At 40.0% G+C, this 8,973-nt stretch overlaps 1 protein-coding gene across 1 annotated transcript in view; it reads left to right on the top strand.

Annotated features, from left to right (window-relative positions):
• The first annotated feature begins 794 nt into the window (after positions 1-794).
• lrrc4ba (leucine rich repeat containing 4Ba) overlaps positions 795-8,973 on the top strand; it is a 45,640-nt gene continuing 37,461 nt past the window's right edge. The window contains 1 exon segment of the mRNA XM_048203985.1: positions 795-934. The gene's annotated coding sequence lies outside the window, so the exon portion shown is untranslated.

The following is an 8,973-nucleotide window of genomic DNA, read 5'->3' as shown; positions in this document are numbered from 1 at the left end:
AACAATAATTTAATGTGTCACACTGTATTCCTAAACCCTGGGTTAGAGTTCTTATTTGCGTGTCACTGTAATTGATTGGACAAACGCTGCAAACAACCTTCTTACTAGGCCGTTGCGCAGCTTCACATTAAATATTGCTGACTGTATGTACATTTTCGTAAATGGACTTGTCGGACTATAATGGTAAGAATAAAATTATTCTTAACACAAATTTTCGTGTTTTTGATGAGCTTTCTGCTTTTTTCCTGTAATTTTGCACGTTCACAGCGGGAAGTCCATATAGCTATGGGAACCCGGAAGCTGAGAGCGCGTGAACTTGGAGCGATTCTGTGAGTTAAAACAGATGCTTGTTCTGATTGGTAGCCTAAATATTATTGCTATTGAGATAAGGGGCGTGTTTTGCTCTGTTTGAAGATCTAAAACGACTAATCTGGCTTTTACAGCATCTTTAATGAACATTTGCAGTATGTTTACGATTCCGCATTTAGGTTTGGTTGACAGCGAGGAACTTGACTGGTCGGTTTTTGCGATTTAATCGTTATTTTAGTATCTCTGTTGTGTCAGTTCAGGCTAATAATATTTCATTAATCTCATGTGTATTTAAACACACTAGCCTACATGGTCTCCATCAGGCTCATATGTTACATGTATTTCATCGTAAAGCGGTAAAGTTGGCTGCTATCTCTTCCTGCGTGTATTTTTCCATCTGACCCGCCACTACTCACAGGCAGACAGTGCTCTGCTTCCAGCTCTGCGAAAGGGTGAATCAATTTAAGAGAGAGAGAGAGAGAGAGAGAGAGAGAGAGCGACAGAGAGAGGGTTGAACGGCGAGAGAGCTAGAGAGACGGAGAAAGACAGGCGAGAAGAGACATCGACTCCGCACCAGAGCTTCTGACGGATATATTTAGATTAAAACAAAGGAACAAGAGTCGAGGTAAGACTGTAAAATTTAGTAATATTACTTGGAAAACAAACATCTTGTACGCATGTTGTTCGGTAGTCTAGGAAATTTGTGCATAAATAGCCTTCGTAAACAGCTGCGTTTATAACGGTAATTTTGTATTTTCTATTATTTGCCAGTTGTATTGACAACTATAATAACGAAAAGCATGTTTTTATATGTATATGAGTACAAAAGAATTAATGCGGCAGTATGTGTGTGTCTGTGTATGTGTCCAGTTGCGCGCGAGTGCGCGCACGCGTGTGTGTCCGGGCGTCGATGTAAACTAATGAATTTGTGCTGTCGAGACACCTTTCACCAATATTTAGTGACCTAGAGTCATACATTATGGATGGATTACTTTAGGATATAGGACTGCTTATTACAAGTCGAGGAATGAGAGGTTATTCGTTTTAAACACCTTGTCTAAAAAAACTAGTCTGAAAATACATTGTAACGTTGGTTATTTTAGTTAGTGCTGGGTATGTATGTAACAACCATAGACTTCTTTGCATAACATCAAATATCGGCCTCTCAATGCGTATTTTTCAGAGTGTAAAAGATGCTCACCAATGCGCATTTTCTTTAGTTTACTTGTCACGCTGTTTCTTGGTTTACCAATAACCAATGTAGCAACCACTGAATCTGTTGCCTTCAAACTTCGGATTAGAGTTGGATTTTTGGAAAATGATTGAGTGTTTTCACTTTGGACGACGCTTTGACCGAATTTATGGGGATAAATACGAAGGCACTGTGTGGCCTGTGATAAATCACTAAAGCGCGCGCGGCTTGTCTGCGCGAGCTCCACCGCTTGCGAACAAGAAACAAACAGATTAAGCGCAATGAATGAAGATCTATAGCTGTTATCTGTGACACATGAAACGAAGGGTTTAAATGCTGATGTGTTGTCGCGGTGGTTCAGCTGAGGGAGAAATAGCCCATAGGCATGTGCTGTGCGCTCTGATAGTGTGAGTGTGTGCGTGTGACATGAGTGGTGATGACTTGGGCATCTGTTGCTGGAGGAACAGGGTGCAATTCTTCACACAGGTTTCTCATGCTGTATCCTATTTATGGATGGAATAAAGCTGTGCCTCATCACTCTGTGTATTGTTGGCTTGTAATAGTAGATGCTGCAGATATGATATATTATTGCAATGTCATTTCAGAAGTAAAAGCTTGATTTTAGATTTTAAGTTGAAAGTTTATGGTGGAAATAGTTGGTGATCAGATGATCGTGAGTTTGAGACATGCTGTCATATTGGAAGAGAATGATTGAAGCTTTTTACAGAGACCCCAGGTTCAATCGGAGTGCTTAATATAGAGAGGAGAAGTGTGCTTTCAGTATCATATATATGTTCCCTTGGCAACGTAAGCCATGACACATCACATAAATATTATTTGAACATAAGCTTTGAGGGAGACATTTCACGTTGCAAACCAGGTATGGCTGGGCCAAAATGGATGCAATCAGAATCATGACAGATGTTTGTTGGTAAACAGTTGTCTTTCACCATGTTGAGTACAACATTTTTCAGTTCTTGGAGCTGCTCTGAGCTTGTTTGTGTTTGGCAGGAATTACAGCATCGGTCGCAATTTTCATTCACTGTATGATTTAAAAAAAAAAAAAACATGCAGTGAAGGTGAATAGTGACCGATGCTGTCATTTCGACTAGCATAATATTTTGTTGGGGAAAAAAGTCATACAGGTTTGGAGCAACATGGTGGTGAGTAAATGTTAACAGCGTTTTCATTTTGGGTGAACTTTCCCTTTAAACTCTGGAGTCACCCAGAGCTGTGTTCATAAAAACCATCCACCATGTTGGAATTAACGCTCGTTAATAACTCTCTAATGCCTCTTGAATGGTTTGAAGTGAGCCATTTACCTGCTGTGGATTTTCCAATGGGTTCTCTTAACACGCAGGTGTTAAATTTTAAGGTGACATGAAGTTTTATGAATAATCATTTAAATGCCTTTGTTCACGCTCCATTCCTCTCTGTGACTCTGGCAGCCTGTGCAATATATTGCATGTGCAGTTCTAACTGATAAATTATATCTTATGTTTTTTTTTTTTTACATCAGCTTTAGCAAGTTTCTCTTGCTAAAAGGCCCTTTAAAATCATACCTTTTATGTGTGCGCGCTAGTCGACCTTTGATGCCTCACCTTACTTTTGCGTTTCATGTGCCTTTTTTTAAATGTATGAAGGGGCTTTTAACTTCAGTAGGTCAAAAGGTGACAGACATCAGCTGTCAGAGAGGAAGGCTTATGCAGACATGCTTTAGGGAGCAGTTCACAGAGAGCATTGCACCCTCAACTCTTCTGCTCCAATCAGACCCTTCAGGGCTGCAACTCAGCAAGTTGCTCCTCAGCGCCTGCGGCAAATCTAGATCTAAATAATTAGATAATGATTAAAAGGTGGTTTAGAGACAAACCGAAAACAAAGGCAGTGAAAGTTGTTTGACATCAAGGAAAAACAAGATGCAGCTGCAGAACAGAACCAGACACCTTAGTGGGATTAGATTATGTGCGTGTGGAGAGCGAGGTGCTGTTGCATAGTGTTGCATGATAACTTGCTCATGTTACGGCCTTGATCATCTATTAGAGGATAAGCTGCCAACTGCCAACTTTTTTTTTATATTTTTGAATATTAAAAAGTTTTTTTTGTTTCGTTTTGTTAAACATCATGAACATTGTTTGTTTAGAACACAACAGTATTTTAGACATTTAAAGAAATATTTCAGGTTCAATACAAGTTAAGCTCAGTCTACACCATTTGTTGTGGCATAATGTAAAGGAATGACTTTTTCAATGCCCAGAAAGCTACTAAAGACATATTTAAAACAGTTCATGTGACTACAGTGGTTCAACCTTAATGTTATAAAGCGACTAGAATACTTTTTGTGCGCCAAAAATAACAAAATAGTGACTTTATTCAACAATATCTAGTGATGGGTGATTTCAAAACACTGCTTCATGAAGCTTCAAAGCTTTACGAATCTTTTGTTTCGAATCAGTGGTTCGGAGCGTGTATCAAACTGCAAAAGTTTTTGACATTTCTAAACACTTAACACATAACAAAGCCTCGTTTACTGAAATCATGGGATTTTGGCACTCTGAACCACTGATTCGAAACAAAAGATTCGTAAAGCTTCGAAGCTTCATGAAGCAGTGTTTTAAAATCTCCCATCACTAGAGTGGAATAAAGTCGCTATTTTGTTATTTTTGGCGCACAAAAAGTATTTTTGTCGCTTCATAACATTAATGTTGAACCACTGTAGTCACATGAACTGTTTTAAATATGTCTTTAGTAGCTTTCTGGGCATCTGAAAGTGTTAATTATCTTGCTGTCAATAGAGGCCTCACTGAGCCATTGGATTTTATCAAAAATATCTTAATTTGTGTTCTGAAGATGAACAAAGGTCTTACGGTTGTGTAACAACATGAGGGTGAGTAATTAACGACAATTATCTTGACAATTTTCATTTTTGGGTGAACTAACCCTTTAAGCTCAATCTACACCGTTTGTTGTGGCATAATGTTGATTAACAGAAATAAATTCCCACTTTGCCTTTTCTTTACAAAAAGCACTGTGTTACAGTGAGACATTTAAATGGAAGTGTATTGAATCAATTTGTAAACATGAAACATTTCAGTAAAATAGCCAAAAGATGTTAACAATATGTGTTAACATGACTTTAGTGTGAAAAACAAAAAAAACAAAACAATTACTAACCTTAAAATGACTGTAAATATGATCTACAGGTTTAAATAATACACAAGTTTTATTATTTAAGGAGAATTAATGTAAGTGTTTTTATAAAATAACAAGCTTCACATTTCAGCTTTTAAATCCTATTCATGTCCATAGATTTTTACTTTTTAAAAGAAAACAAGGAATAAATCTAAGTCATTTGAGGTAATCAACATTATCCCACAAATGCTGTCGACTGAACCTGGAATTTTCCTTTTAATAAAGCAATCAGCCTTATCCTATAGGATCTGGATGTCCATGGAGTAAACTTTGTGTTCAATTTGGAATTTTTATTTATTTATTTTATTTCGCCCTTGTTCACCTCTATTTCCATTAGGAAAAATCAATGATGGATGTGTACAGTAATGCATTAATTAAACCAGAACACTCTTTAATTATTACAGTCATAAATCTGTCTTGTTTACTCATAGACAATGACAATGATAAGACACGCTCGCACATGGGACATGGTTCAACTCACCTGCACACCTGTCTCTTAGCAAGAAATTTAGATGACTCAGAAATGATCACACATGCATGCACACACACACACACACACACACACACACACTCCACTGGGCTAAACTGCCTCATAGGCTTCTTTTACATGCCAGGTGACACATCACACTAAGTCTTTTTTTTTTCTGGAGTAACCGCTGTACAACAATAAAAGGCTTTTACTGATTCAGAAGGGGAGTGGGAAGGTTTTGCAGCATGTTGGATGGTATTAGCCATCCGTTAGTCTTTGGTGCTTTTGTGCCATGGGATCTTGAGCTAAATTCTGGCTGATGACACGCAGAGAAATTTTGCAGTACGATATTGTTGATTGTAAGACTCCATCTTAGTCCATATACAGTGGGTTTGTCTTCAACAGGCTTAGTTAAAGGGCTTTCACAGACCTTAGTTTGAAGCCAAAAAAATCAGAGCCTGTGTCAAATAATCTTCAAGCCATTACATTGGTGAACGATTTTCCCTAGAGATAACGACACAGACGCCGCTTTACGGTGCACTGACCGTGTTTGTAGTCTATATACAAGGTGGTATGTGAGTGCACAATGTTTAATGCATCTCGCTACGTGTTGCATCTACTGGCTGGCTGAATTATGACATTGAGCAAAGTTATGAAAGTGTAATGAATAAGTCAGAAGTGATGTCTGGGGACAACAGTTACACCATCACGGCAAGTGCAAGACTCTTCTGCCTTATTTTAATGCACCGCACATAAAATATAAATCTCCTTGTTTAAGCGCGGGAGAAGGATGACCCTTCTTGGCCGCCTTCTTTGCCTGAACTGCTTTCGAACGATCTGCCGACTACAGGGCCAGAAGTCAGAGTTTTCATACAAAACGTCTTAGTGCCATTCAAGACACGCCACTTTTGGCTGGATCGTGAGAAGGCCATCTTCAGGCTTTATTGAAGAGATGGTTGGACTACTGAATTGACCGCTGCCTGACTTAGCAATCCGAGGCGCCTCCGTCGATATGGAGATGGCTTCGTATAAATCATTGCATGTCACCTTAGACGCAGAGTTAAAGTGACTCGGTGAACAGTCTGCATACTCTGGCCTGCTTTCGAAACTGATAAACGTGGTGGATTGAGCCGGGCAAGAGCTGACCCATCCATAGTGCTGATTCTGGCCTCCTTCGCTCTCCCTGCAGAGTGGGGGCGTGGAGGAAGAGGCCATGGCATAATTACCCGTGATTGCTTTGATTGAGTTCCCCAGTCCAGGCCTGTGTGCTGGTCCTTCAGGGGAACAATGAGGACTGTCAGACCTTTAATTATTGAGTAATTGTCAGTAAGGAATGGCAGTGGTTAGCGATATAAAATTAATACCGTAATCCAGCCCTGAAGCAACATAATTGGAAATAGTGGAAATGTCTCCCCAGGCAGAAAGCGTTTGTGGCATTCGAGTCTCCCGTGGCAAGGTCTGGAAACCCACTGGAGCGATGGAAGTGCGCTCATGTGGAGGTAAAAGGCTTTGGGAATGGAGTGACTCGGGCGAGAGGTCTGTCATGTTTGAGGGAGGGGGGAACATCTTGATCGAGTGTTCACGAAGATGGACAATAGGCATGGATGGCCAGTGCAGAGTTAAGTAAATTGCCCGTGAGGGATTATTAATGAGCCTGTGTGGATATGAAGCGAAATGGCCAGCTGTACAGTCAGTTAATACAGCCATGTGTTAATAAGCAGTCTATCCTTGTTTACATTATGTGTACATTTTCATGTCTTAGTTTCATGTCATGCGCTGGTGTTGTTGACGCGAGGCAGGCGAACAATATGAGCATTTAGATTTGTTTGGGCCAGAGAGAGAATACATGGAGGGATTTTAAGGTCACACACTGTTTCATGGTGTATTTTTGGGTTTTCGCTTTGTAAACTAAGTTGAGTCATGACAGATGCTGACCTCTGTGCAGCTGTTTGAAGAAAGCTCTCTAGCCGAGATGCTTTCAGAACATACTCTGCACAATGTGTTTGTAGTGACTGCAGCCATGCTGTGGTTTATCCATGTGTGACTAATGCTAACTGCAAGTGATGGCGCTATGTTTAGCCCATCATGTTTGACTCAAAACATGAAGAACTGTACATCTTGAAGTGTTTTAGCCATGATCCTAACGGATCATGATCCTAACGGATCCTAACGGATATTGGCAAAAGCACCGGGTCAACTGCAAGTCAACCTAAGATTCAGCCATGTGTTCATAAGTTATTGATTTCAAGGTGACATGAAGAGGTCGTAAGATGATGTTATATAGATAATGGATTGTCACATTGATATTCCCTAATGGAGATTGTCAGGAGCTGCTTATTTCATGGGTAAACAGCCATAGCCTGACTTGTAAGGGTGGTCAGACAATGGCTCGATCATGTGTGAGTAAAGCGGACTTGGGGTAATGGAAGTGGTCAGGCTATGGTTAGCTCATGTGTTTGGAGAGGCAGTTTGGTAATGAGAGCATTCAGGCTTCAGTGACCTCGCAACGCAAGCACTATGGCGGTGCTGCTGCATTGAGCCACACTATCTGGAAGGAGTTTGATTCGGGTCAACGAAGGAATAAGTGAGCCAGGGCAGGAGGAGAGCTCGGCGCAGCAGTATAGACTCAAGCAAAGGGGCTTTTCCTGTTGTAAATCCTCATGCGAGAGTATGTGCTTTTCTTTGTGAGAATAAGTGTCTTGACTGTGTTTTACAAAGCAGGCCAGCCAGAATACAATATATCACCATGATGATGATGATGTCTGATTAGAAGTCCCAGATTCAGAGCCTCATCTGTGCTACTTTTCGTGGGGCTTTAAGCAGACACTGTCCCTGGGGGAGAGTTTATTTACTGTGAAGTGGTGGTCACCACGACGTGTGTTTGTGTGCATTTGGGGATCATCTTAATGCTCTCCTCTGGGGTGGGAGGAAGTAGTCACGACGAGAGAGTCTAATGTGAAGGAAGGACCTTGAATTATGTATGTTTTTCACGGTTAAGGTTGGGAATCATAAGGAAAGTAATGATTCCGGTTCTTTAAAGATTCAATTTATGATTCTCTTAGTACTTGCGGAAGAACGCTCTCACTTATTCAGTGTGAGTGTGTGAGTCGTTAGACTGATTCAAACTGATAACTATTGAGTTTGAGACAGATATTGTGGGCTGCGTCCAAAAACTTAGGCAGCTTGACTTGTTGCCTTGCAGCCTTATCAGACAATGACTCTTCAGGCAGCGTTTGTGCTCAAAAGCACCTCACGAAACAGATTTCAGACAGACTTCTGAGGCAGTATAACAGTCTAATGATCTACAGCGAAATAGAGAGGATATTTAATTACTACAATAGTAATTTCCATCAGTCATCAGAAGTGGAAAATGTTAGTCAAAACGTACATTTACACACAAACTGACCACTATCCGCAACTTTCAGACGCCATCTTTATTTTTATTATTTTTTTTAGCTGAACTATCACAAAATGGAAAGTACAGGATTGTGGGATATCAAAGGCAGCAAAGGATACATCTATGCTGCCTTCAGAAATCAATCAGCTAACATTGCCTTCCTATACCTTGCGTCCTCCAAAGGCAGCATTTTTAAGCTATGGGATGCAGCCTTAGTCTCTTTGGTTGATTCATTAAAAAGAACTGAAGAGTCATTAATTAACACATAATTTGTTTGCATGTCTGTTGTTATATGCAACCAGCAAGCTCGTCGCAATCAAAGGCATATCTTTGTATTACGATTTGTGATTCATCACATTTAATTTAAAATGAACTTGTTCAGGTTTATGTTATTAAAGAAAGAAATGTATTTGTAAT

This window comes from Megalobrama amblycephala, linkage group LG1 (genome assembly GCF_018812025.1).
Source record: "Megalobrama amblycephala isolate DHTTF-2021 linkage group LG1, ASM1881202v1, whole genome shotgun sequence".
Taxonomy (NCBI): Eukaryota; Metazoa; Chordata; class Actinopteri; order Cypriniformes; family Xenocyprididae; genus Megalobrama; species Megalobrama amblycephala.
The sequence above is the reverse complement of the archived record's forward strand: the minus strand, read 5'-3'. Positions and strand labels throughout refer to the sequence as shown.